General features: G+C 36.6%; 1 non-coding gene across 1 annotated transcript; it reads right to left on the bottom strand.

Moving 5' to 3' along the window:
- Positions 1-1,052: 1,052 nt before the first annotated feature.
- Positions 1,053-2,973, bottom strand: LOC143262047 (small subunit ribosomal RNA). The gene has a single exon (XR_013036000.1). It is a non-coding gene; the product is annotated as a small subunit ribosomal RNA (ribosomal RNA).
- Positions 2,974-12,500: the final 9,527 nt, after the last annotated feature.

A 12,500-nucleotide genomic window follows, 5' to 3' on the forward strand; every position in this document is an offset into this window, starting at 1 on the left:
GAGAGTATATCACCTCCAAAAACGACGGGGATATGGATATTCAAACTGGACAATTATCAACCCGATACTGGATTCGAAAAGTTTCTCTCTCCTTTCGTCGTTATTTACACCGGACGGACTCACGGCCGGCTCTAGCTGGGTGTCATATATATATACGTCCCACGCTCATGCTGCCACTAGCGCGCAACAGAGTAGGGTGTCAATGACAACGACACAGCATTGAAACGAGCTACACAAGCCGGTCTCTCTTGATACCAATGTAAACGAGCATTAAGTTATCTTCAGACTGCCCGATATTTTCGTCCTTTGGACTTTCCCAACGATTCCTTTTTTTCTTTTTTTTTTTTACACCACAGCGAAGACTTGAGGAAGCGTGATTAGCACGCTCGCATCCCTCCCTGTCCTACTACAACTGTGTGTGTGTGTGTGTAAAGAAAGAAAAAAGAATACATTGGCTTTCTCTCTATCGAGAAGATGGCCTACGCAACGCAGATCAAAGGCCTAATACGTGTAATATAATACGCGTCTGGCCGTGTATAAATCACGCACGAATGATCTGGTCGGGCCCAACTCTTCTCGTACGCTTATTTTTCCGTGTTGAGGCACTATCATAAAATCACACAAACCCCAACACGTGTGTGTCTTGGAAGGAAGATGGCCTACGCAACGCAGATCAAAGGCCTAATACGTGTAGTACACACGTCTGCCGTGTAAATCACGCACGAATGATCTGGTCGGGCCCAACTCTTCTCCACCACACCACATCCCAACTTTGTACATTTTTATATATTTTTGTGCGTTGGGGCACCTTCATAATCACAAACCCCAACAACACATATATCTCTCTCTCTTTGAAAGATTTGTTGTGGCCTACGCAACGCAGATCAAAGGCCTAATACGTGTAGTACACACGTCTGGCCGTGTAAATCACGCACGAATGATCTGGCGGGCTCAACAATATCTTTTTTTTTTATATGAATTCTTATCCACAAACTAATCGAATTCATTTTCTCTCCTCCTCTCCTCTCTCTTTGAGATATATTGGAACATTGTAATGATCCTTCCGCAGGTTCACCTACGGAAACCTTGTTACGACTTTTACTTCCTCTAAATAATCAAGTTTGGTCATCTTCCCGGCATCATCGGCAATGCCGAAACATTGCCGCGCACCAGTCCGAAGACCTCACTAAATCATTCAATCGGTAGTAGCGACGGGCGGTGTGTACAAAGGGCAGGGACGTAATCAACGCGAGCTTATGACTCGCGCTTACTGGGAATTCCTCGTTCATGGGGAATAATTGCAAGCCCCAATCCCTAGCACGAAGGAGGTTCAGCGGGTTACCCGGGCCTTTCGGCCAGGGAACACACGCTGATTCCTTCAGTGTAGCGCGCGTGCGGCCCAGAACATCTAAGGGCATCACAGACCTGTTATTGCTCAATCTCGTGCGGCTAGAAGCCGCCTGTCCCTCTAAGAAGATTTGTTTGTACGTTGGTAGTAAAAACCCCACCGGCAGAAGCCGAGAGCCTTCGAGATACCATAATTACGTCTATTTAGCAGGCTAGAGTCTCGTTCGTTATCGGAATTAACCAGACAAATCGCTCCACCAACTAAGAACGGCCATGCACCACCACCCACCGAATCAAGAAAGAGCTATCAATCTGTCAATCCTTCCGGTGTCCGGGCCTGGTGAGGTTTCCCGTGTTGAGTCAAATTAAGCCGCAGGCTCCACTCCTGGTGGTGCCCTTCCGTCAATTCCTTTAAGTTTCAGCTTTGCAACCATACTTCCCCCGGAACCCAAAAGCTTTGGTTTCCCGGAAGCTGCCCGCCGAGTCATCGTAGGAACTTCGGCGGATCGCTAGCTGGCATCGTTTATGGTTAGAACTAGGGCGGTATCTGATCGCCTTCGAACCTCTAACTTTCGTTCTTGATTAATGAAAACATTTTTGGCAAATGCTTTCGCTTCTGTCCGTCTTGCGACGATCCAAGAATTTCACCTCTAACGTCGCAATACGAATGCCCCCATCTGTCCCTATTAATCATTACCTCGGGGTTCCGAAAACCAACAAAATAGAACCGAGGTCCTATTCCATTATTCCATGCACACAGTATTCAGGCGAAGGTAGCCTGCTTTGAGCACTCTAATTTGTTCAAAGTAAACGTACCGGCCCACCTCGACACTCAGTGAAGAGCACCGCGATGGGATATTAGTTGGACCGCCCCGTGAAGAGCAAAGCCCACCGGTAGGACGTACCACATAATGCCAGTTAAACACCGCGAGCGATGAACCGACACTGTGACACACAGATTCAACTACGAGCTTTTTAACCGCAACAACTTTAATATACGCTATTGGAGCTGGAATTACCGCGGCTGCTGGCACCAGACTTGCCCTCCAATGGATCCTCGTTAAAGGATTTAAAGTGTACTCATTCCGATTACGGGGCCTCGGATGAGTCCCGTATCGTTATTTTTCGTCACTACCTCCCCGTGCCGGGAGTGGGTAATTTGCGCGCCTGCTGCCTTCCTTGGATGTGGTAGCCGTTTCTCAGGCTCCCTCTCCGGAATCGAACCCTGATTCCCCGTTACCCGTTACAACCATGGTAGGCGCAGAACCTACCATCGACAGTTGATAAGGCAGACATTTGAAAGATGCGTCGCCGGTGCTATAAGACCATGCGATCAGCACAAAGTTATTCAGAGTCACCAAAGCAAACGATGGACGAGTGTAAACACCCGCCACCGATTGGTTTTGATCTAATAAAAGCGTTCCTACCATCTCTGGTCGGAACTCTGTTTTGCATGTATTAGCTCTAGAATTACCACAGTTATCCAAGTAAATTTTAGTACGATCTAAGAAACCATAACTGATTTAATGAGCCATTCGCGGTTTCACCTTAATACGGCATGTACTGAGACATGCATGGCTTAATCTTTGAGACAAGCATATGACTACTGGCAGGATCAACCAGGGAACTATACAATATGTATATATAAAATGGACAAAATTTAAATCCTTTTCCATCGTCGCCTGTTTCATATATATATGTCAGGTCGACACACCACTTTTCTCTTTCAAATATGTACAAGTTTTGCCACATTCCGCGCTTGTAACATATCTTCTTTAACGCTCAATTTCTTTCATTTTTCTACCATACAGATATTTTACCGTACGCCCAAAAACGTACGTATTATATTTTTGTTCTATCGTAAAATCACATTTTTCTACGTACGCCAGCTTCGTACGTTTCTATCTTTGCCTTCATAAAATCACAAGATAATTTTATCTTCAAGAGTCTCGCTATTAACATCTTGTAAGATAAATGTACGTCCCAGCTAAAACGTACAAATACTTCAAGTTAAGTAATAATATATCATCGCTATTGACAAATTTTTAAGATCCAAGACACAGTTCTCTCTATATGTTTTAATATTTTTTATGTACTCAAATATATTCAAAGGAAAAAGTACATGGGTGATGCCATAGTCGTGGAAGCGCGTACGCTCACGCTGATCTTCTGACCGCCGGAAGCACGAAACCTCTGATCTGGGCAAAATCGGCAAGCCGAGGAAGAACGGACAGGACACATGCTGGACTGGCGAGAAAGCGTGTTCTTCCGCTCGCGCTAGGCATTTCGATTTCTGACACCTCTTGATTTAAAAAATCAGTTTTTTGATAGTTTTCTCTCTCCACTGGGCTATTCATTTTAGCCACAGTTTTCAATTGGTACGATTTGCTTCCAAATCTTACAGATGCATTTTAAAAAATTTTTCCATCGCTCGGACAGAAGAGTCGATTGCTCAGTGAGTACGAGTATACATACAAAGTGCATACGGGTAACCAACCCCGTAGGGCTTGCCACATATGGGCCATTCGGTCAAAGACACCGACCCGTGGCCACGCTGTGTGGAGAAAAGTCCGTAACGTAAACGGCACGAAACAGTCAGGACCGAAGCCCCGAAGGAGCTCTGAGACAGCTTCTCGACCGAGATCGTAGAATTGGCCCAAAACCCGCTCTGCTCCGTCCGCCTCGCACGGACCGTGTATCTCTTATAGATACCGAACGGCCGGCAAGGACGCCGGCGCCGCCGGCCGAATAGCACGCGCGCTTACGAGTGTAAACCGCCGCGGCAACAGACCGCCCGGCCGTGCTGTTGTAACATAGCGCGTGAACGAACGAAAAAAAAATTTATAGTAAACATTAAAATAAATTACACCACCGTAAACTAGACAAAAAATTACACATTTTTTCCCAATATGAAAATTTTCACAAACTTTTCAAAGTCCCATCGCATCGAGTAAACTTTTTTAATAACGCTTCCGCACGATTCTAAATGCTTAATCCATATGTGAAATCGTTCACTGATCACGAATATCGTATTTAAAAAAATTACAAAAATTTATTTTTCCAAATAATCAAAAAAAACCGAAAAATCACAAGAGTAAAGTACCATTATTTTAAACAATATGTCGTTCTAAATGCTTAATCCCTATGTAAAAAAGTTATCTAAGCAAGAATATGTAATTGAAAAAAATTAGAAAAATTTATTTTAGCCGTAAATCGAAAATAATGGGGACACCGGAGCTGTTCGAAGCGCCGAGACGCGCCGCGTACGGCCGAATATTTTCTAAGTCCCAACGTACCGATCAAGAGTAAAGTACCATTTTCCTACATTAGATTTCGTTCTAAATGCTTAATCCCTATGTAAAAACGTTAGTTAAGCAAGAATATCGTATTTTTAAAAAAATCTAATGATAGGATTTCCCAGAAAATTGAAAAAACCGTAAAATGTCAAGAGTAAAGTGCCATTTTCTGACATTAGATTTCGTTCTAAATGCTTAATCCCTATGTAGAAACGTTAGTTAAGCAAGAATATCGTATTTTTAAAAAAATCTAATGATAGGATTTTTCAGAAAATTGAAAAAACCGTAAAATGTCAAGAGTAAAGTGCCCTTATTTTAAACAATGTATCGTTCTAAATGCTTAATCCCTATGTAAAAAAGTTATTTTAGCAGGAATATGTTATTGAAAAAAATTAGAAAAATTTATTTTAGCCGTAAATCGAAAATAATGGGGACACCGGAGCTGTTCGAAGCGCCGAGCGCGCCGCGTACGCCCGAATATTTTCAAAGTCCCAACGTACCGATCAAGAGTAAAGTACCATTTTCCTACATTAGATTTCGTTCTAAATACTTAATCCCTATGTAAAAACGTTAGTTAAGCAAGAATATCGTATTTTTAAAAAAATCTAATGATAGGATTTTCCAGAAAATTGAAAAAACCGAAAAATGTCAAGAGTAAAGTGCCATTTTCTGACATTAGATTTCGTTCTAAATGCTTAATCCCTATGTAGAAACGTTAGTTAAGCAAGAATATCGTATTCTTAAAAAAATCTAATGATAGGATTTTTCAGAAAATTGAAAAAACCGTAAAATGTCAAGAGTAAAGTGCCCTTATTTTAAACAATGTATCGTTCTAAATGCTTAATCCCTATGTAAAAAAGTTATTTAAGCAAGAATATGTTATTGAATAAAATGAGAAAAATTTATTTTAGCCGTAAATCGAAAATAATGGATCGAGCGAATCGGTCGATTGCGCCGAGACGCGCTATGATGCAACAGACGAGCGATTGGAACGCCCGAATATTTTCAAAGTCCCAACGTACCGATCAAGAGTAAAGTACCATTTTCCTACATTAGATTTCGTTCTAAATGCTTAATCCCTATGTAAAAACGTTAGTTAAGCAAGAATATCGTATTTTTAAAAAAATCTAATGATAGGATTTTCCAGAAAATTGAAAAAACCGAAAAATGTCAAGAGTAAAGTGCCATTTTCTGACATTAGATTTCGTTCTAAATGCTTAATCCCTATGTAGAAACGTTAGTTAAGCAAGAATATCGTATTTTTAAAAAAATCTAATGATAGGATTTTTCAGAAAATTGAAAAAACCGTAAAATGTCAAGAGTAAAGTGCCCTTATTTTAAACAATGTATCGTTCTAAATGCTTAATCCCTATGTAAAAAAGTTATTTTAGCAGGAATATGTTATTGAATAAAATGAGAAAAATTTATTTTAGCCGTAAATCGAAAATAATGGATCGAGCGAATCGGTCGATTGCGCCGAGACGCGCTATGATGCAACAGACGAGCGATTGGAACGCCCGAATATTTTCTAAGTGCCAACGTACCGATCAAGAGTAAAGTACCATTTTCCTACATTAGATTTCGTTCTAAATGCTTAATCCCTATGTAAAAACGTTAGTTAAGCAAGAATATCGTATTTTTAAAAAAATCTAATGATAGGATTTCCCAGAAAATTGAAAAAACCGAAAAATGTCAAGAGTAAAGTGCCATTTTCTGACATTAGATTTCGTTCTAAATGCTTAATCCCTATGTAGAAACGTTAGTTAAGCAAGAATATCGTATTTTTAAAAAAATCTAATGATAGGATTTTTCAGAAAATTGAAAAAACCGTAAAATGTCAAGAGTAAAGTGCCCTTATTTTAAACAATGTATCGTTCTAAATGCTTAATCCCTATGTAAAAAAGTTATTTTAGCAGGAATATGTTATTGAAAAAAATTAGAAAAATTTATTTTAGCCGTAAATCGAAAATAATGGATCGAGCGAATCGGTCGATTGCGCCGAGACGCGCTATGATGCAACAGACGAGCGATTGGAACGCCCGAATATTTTCAAAGTCCCAACGTACCGATCAAGAGTAAAGTACCATTTTCCTACATTAGATTTCGTTCTAAATGCTTAATCCCTATGTAAAAACGTTAGTTAAGCAAGAATATCGTATTTTTAAAAAAATCTAATGATAGGATTTCCCAGAAAATTGAAAAAACCGAAAAATGTCAAGAGTAAAGTGCCATTTTCTGACATTAGATTTCGTTCTAAATGCTTAATCCCTATGTAGAAACGTTAGTTAAGCAAGAATATCGTATTTTTAAAAAAATCTAATGATAGGATTTTTCAGAAAATTGAAAAAACCGTAAAATATCAAGAGTAAAGTGCCCTTATTTTAAACAATGTATCGTTCTAAATGCTTAATCCCTATGTAAAACAGTTATTTTAGCAGGAATATGTTATTGAAAAAAATTAGAAAAATTTATTTTAGCCGTAAATCGAAAATAATGGGGACACCGGAGCTGTTCGAAGCGCCGAGCGCGCCGCGTACGCCCGAATATTTTCAAAGTCCCAACGTACCGATCAAGAGTAAAGTACCATTTTCCTACATTAGATTTCGTTCTAAATACTTAATCCCTATGTAAAAACGTTAGTTAAGCAAGAATATCGTATTTTTAAAAAAATCTAATGATAGGATTTTCCAGAAAATTGAAAAAACCGAAAAATGTCAAGAGTAAAGTGCCATTTTCTGACATTAGATTTCGTTCTAAATGCTTAATCCCTATGTAGAAACGTTAGTTATGCAAGATTATCGTATTTTTAAAAAAATCTAATGATAGGATTTTTCAGAAAATTGAAAAAACCGTAAAATGTCAAGAGTAAAGTGCCCTTATTTTAAACATTATATCGTTCTAAATGCTTAATCCCTATGTAAAAAAGTTATCTAAGCAAGAATATGTTATTGAATAAAACGAGAAAAATTTATTTTAGCCGTAAATCGAAAATAATGGGTCGAGCGAATCGGTCGATTGCGCCGAGACGCGCTATGATGCAACAGACGAGCGATTGGAACGCCCGAATATTTTCAAAGTCCCAACGTACCGGTCAAGAGTAAAGTACCATTTTCCTACATTAGATTTCGTTCTAAATGCTTAATCCCTATGTAAAAACGTTAGTTAAGCAAGAATATCGTATTTTTAAAAAAATCTAATGATAGGATTTTCCAGAAAATTGAAAAAACCGAAAAATGTCAAGAGTAAAGTGCCATTTTCTGACATTAGATTTCGTTCTAAATGCTTAATCCCTATGTAGAAACGTTAGTTAAGCAAGAATATCGTATTTTTAAAAAAATCTAATGATAGGATTTTTCAGAAAATTGAAAAAACCGTAAAATGTCAAGAGTAAAGTGCCATTATTTTAAACAATGTATCGTTCTAAATGCTTAATCCCTATGTAAAAAAGTTATTTAAGCAAGAATATGTTATTGAAAAAAATTAGAAAAATTTATTTTAGCCGTAAATCGAAAATAATGGGGACACCGGAGCTGTTCGAAGCGCCGAGACGCGCCGCGTACGGCCGAATATTTTCTAAGTCCCAACGTACCGATCAAGAGTAAAGTACCATTTTCCTACATTAGATTTCGTTCTAAATGCTTAATCCCTATGTAAAAACGTTAGTTAAGCAAGAATATCGTATTTTTAAAAAAATCTAATGATAGGATTTTCCAGAAAATTGAAAAAACCGAAAAATGTCAAGAGTAAAGTGCCATTTTCTGACATTAGATTTCGTTCTAAATGCTTAATCCCTATGTAGAAACGTTAGTTAAGCAAGAATATCGTATTTTTAAAAAAATCTAATGATAGGATTTTTCAGAAAATTGAAAAAACCGTAAAATGTCAAGAGTAAAGTGCCATTATTTTAAACAATGTATCGTTCTAAATGCTTAATCCCTATGTAAAAAAGTTATTTAAGCAAGAATATGTTATTGAAAAAAATTAGAAAAATTTATTTTAGCCGTAAATCGAAAATAATGGGGACACCGGAGCTGTTCGAAGCGCCGAGACGCGCCGCGTACGGCCGAATATTTTCTAAGTCCCAACGTACCGATCAAGAGTAAAGTACCATTTTCCTAGAGTAAAGTACCATTTTCCTACATTAGATTTCGTTCTAAATGCTTAATCCCTATGTAAAAACGTTAGTTAAGCAAGAATATCGTATTTTTAAAAAAATCTAATGATAGGATTTCCCAGAAAATTGAAAAAACCGAAAAATGTCAAGAGTAAAGTGCCATTTTCTGACATTAGATTTCGTTCTAAATGCTTAATCCCTATGTAGAAACGTTAGTTAAGCAAGAATATCGTATTTTTAAAAAAATCTAATGATAGGATTTTTCAGAAAATTGAAAAAACCGTAAAATGTCAAGAGTAAAGTGCCCTTATTTTAAACATTATATCGTTCTAAATGCTTAATCCCTATGTAAAAAAGTTATCTAAGCAAGAATATGTTATTGAATAAAATGAGAAAAATTTATTTTAGCCGTAAATCGAAAATAATGGGTCGAGCGAATCGGTCGATTGCGCCGAGACGCGCTATGATGCAACAGACGAGCGATTGGAACGCCCGAATATTTTCAAAGTCCCAACGTACCGGTCAAGAGTAAAGTACCATTTTCCTACATTAGATTTCGTTCTAAATGCTTAATCCCTATGTAAAAACGTTAGTTAAGCAAGAATATCGTATTTTTAAAAAAATCTAATGATAGGATTTTTCAGAAAATTGAAAAAACCGTAAAATATCAAGAGTAAAGTGCCCTTATTTTAAACAATGTATCGTTCTAAATGCTTAATCCCTATGTAAAAAAGTTATTTTAGCAGGAATATGTTATTGAAAAAAATTAGAAAAATTTATTTTAGCCGTAAATCGAAAATAATGGGGACACCGGAGCTGTTCGAAGCGCCGAGCGCGTCGCGTACGCCCGAATATTTTCTAAGTCCCAACGTACCGATCAAGAGTAAAGTACCATTTTCCTACATTAGATTTCGTTCTAAATACTTAATCCCTATGTAAAAACGTTAGTTAAGCAAGAATATCGTATTTTTAAAAAAATCTAATGATAGGATTTTTCAGAAAATTGAAAAAACCGTAAAATGTCAAGAGTAAAGTGCCCTTATTTTAAACAATGTATCGTTCTAAATGCTTAATCCCTATGTAAAAAAGTTATTTAAGCAAGAATATGTTATTGAATAAAATGAGAAAAATTTATTTTAGCCGTAAATCGAAAATAATGGATCGAGCGAATCGGTCGATTGCGCCGAGACGCGCTATGATGCAACAGACGAGCGATTGGAACGCCCGAATATTTTCAAAGTCCCAACGTACCGATCAAGAGTAAAGTACCATTTTCCTACATTAGATTTCGTTCTAAATGCTTAATACCTATGTAAAAACGTTAGTTAAGCAAGAATATCGTATTTTTAAAAAAATCTAATGATAGGATTTCCCAGAAAATTGAAAAAACCGAAAAATGTCAAGAGTAAAGTGCCATTTTCTGACATTAGATTTCGTTCTAAATGCTTAATCCCTATGTAGAAACGTTAGTTAAGCAAGAATATCGTATTTTTAAAAAAATCTAATGATAGGATTTTTCAGAAAATTGAAAAAACCGTAAAATGTCAAGAGTAAAGTGCCCTTATTTTAAACAATGTATCGTTCTAAATGCTTAATCCCTATGTAAAAAAGTTATTTTAGCAGGAATATGTTATTGAAAAAAATTAGAAAAATTTATTTTAGCCGTAAATCGAAAATAATGGGGACACCGGAGCTGTTCGAAGCGCCGAGCGCGCCGCGTACGCCCGAATATTTTCAAAGTCCCAACGTACCGATCAAGAGTAAAGTACCATTTTCCTACATTAGATTTCGTTCTAAATACTTAATCCCTATGTAAAAACGTTAGTTAAGCAAGAATATCGTATTTTTAAAAAAATCTAATGATAGGATTTTCCAGAAAATTGAAAAAACCGGAAAATGTCAAGAGTAAAGTGCCATTTTCTGACATTAGATTTCGTTCTAAATGCTTAATCCCTATGTAGAAACGTTAGTTAAGCAAGAATATCGTATTCTAAAAAAAATCTAATGATAGGATTTTTCAGAAAATTGAAAAAACCGTAAAATGTCAAGAGTAAAGTGCCCTTATTTTAAACAATGTATCGTTCTAAATGCTTAATCCCTATGTAAAAAAGTTATTTAAGCAAGAATATGTTATTGAATAAAATGAGAAAAATTTATTTTAGCCGTAAATCGAAAATAATGGATCGAGCGAATCGGTCGATTGCGCCGAGACGCGCTATGATGCAACAGACGAGCGATTGGAACGCCCGAATATTTTCAAAGTCCCAACGTACCGATCAAGAGTAAAGTACCATTTTCCTACATTAGATTTCGTTCTAAATGCTTAATACCTATGTAAAAACGTTAGTTAAGCAAGAATATCGTATTTTTAAAAAAATCTAATGATAGGATTTCCCAGAAAATTGAAAAAACCGAAAAATGTCAAGAGTAAAGTGCCATTTTCTGACATTAGATTTCGTTCTAAATGCTTAATCCCTATGTAGAAACGTTAGTTAAGCAAGAATATCGTATTTTTAAAAAAATCTAATGATAGGATTTTTCAGAAAATTGAAAAAACCGTAAAATGTCAAGAGTAAAGTGCCCTTATTTTAAACAATGTATCGTTCTAAATGCTTAATCCCTATGTAAAAAAGTTATTTTAGCAGGAATATGTTATTGAAAAAAATTAGAAAAATTTATTTTAGCCGTAAATCGAAAATAATGGGGACACCGGAGCTGTTCGAAGCGCCGAGCGCGCCGCGTACGCCCGAATATTTTCAAAGTCCCAACGTACCGATCAAGAGTAAAGTACCATTTTCCTACATTAGATTTCGTTCTAAATACTTAATCCCTATGTAAAAACGTTAGTTAAGCAAGAATATCGTATTTTTAAAAAAATCTAATGATAGGATTTTCCAGAAAATTGAAAAAACCGAAAAATGTCAAGAGTAAAGTGCCATTTTCTGACATTAGATTTCGTTCTAAATGCTTAATCCCTATGTAGAAACGTTAGTTATGCAAGATTATCGTATTTTTAAAAAAATCTAATGATAGGATTTTTCAGAAAATTGAAAAAACCGTAAAATGTCAAGAGTAAAGTGCCCTTATTTTAAACATTATATCGTTCTAAATGCTTAATCCCTATGTAAAAAAGTTATCTAAGCAAGAATATGTTATTGAATAAAATGAGAAAAATTTATTTTAGCCGTAAATCGAAAAAAAGACTGTTCGTTTCTCTGTCTCTCTCGCGCGATCGAAGTATTGATGTTTCCCGGCAATGTAATGGGATATTAATTAAACTTTATACACGAAATTACTCGTTTTGATCCCCGCTACACAGCCGTATACTTTTTATAATTTTGTGGAATCGGGAACCTTGAAATATTTAACATAACGCGGATCGTCTGTCTCTGTCTCTTTCTAGATCGGAATAATCGATGTTTCCCGGCAAACTATTGGGAGTTTAATTAAACTTTATACATGAAATTACTCGTTTTGATCCCCGCTACACAGCCGTATACTTTTTATAATTTTGTGGAATCGGTAACCTGGAGATATTTAACATAACGCGGATCGTCTATCTCTGTCTCTTTCTAGATCGGAATAATCGATGTTTCCCGGCAAAGTAATGGGAGATTAATTAAACTTTATACACGAAATTACTCGTTTTGATCCCCGCTACACAGCCGTATACTTTTTATAATTTTGTGGAATCGGAAACCTTGAAATATTTAACATAACGCGGATCGACTGTCTCTGTCTCT

Source organism: Megalopta genalis, unplaced genomic scaffold (assembly GCF_051020955.1).
Source record: "Megalopta genalis isolate 19385.01 unplaced genomic scaffold, iyMegGena1_principal scaffold0084, whole genome shotgun sequence".
Lineage (NCBI taxonomy): Eukaryota > Metazoa > Arthropoda > Insecta > Hymenoptera > Halictidae > Megalopta > Megalopta genalis.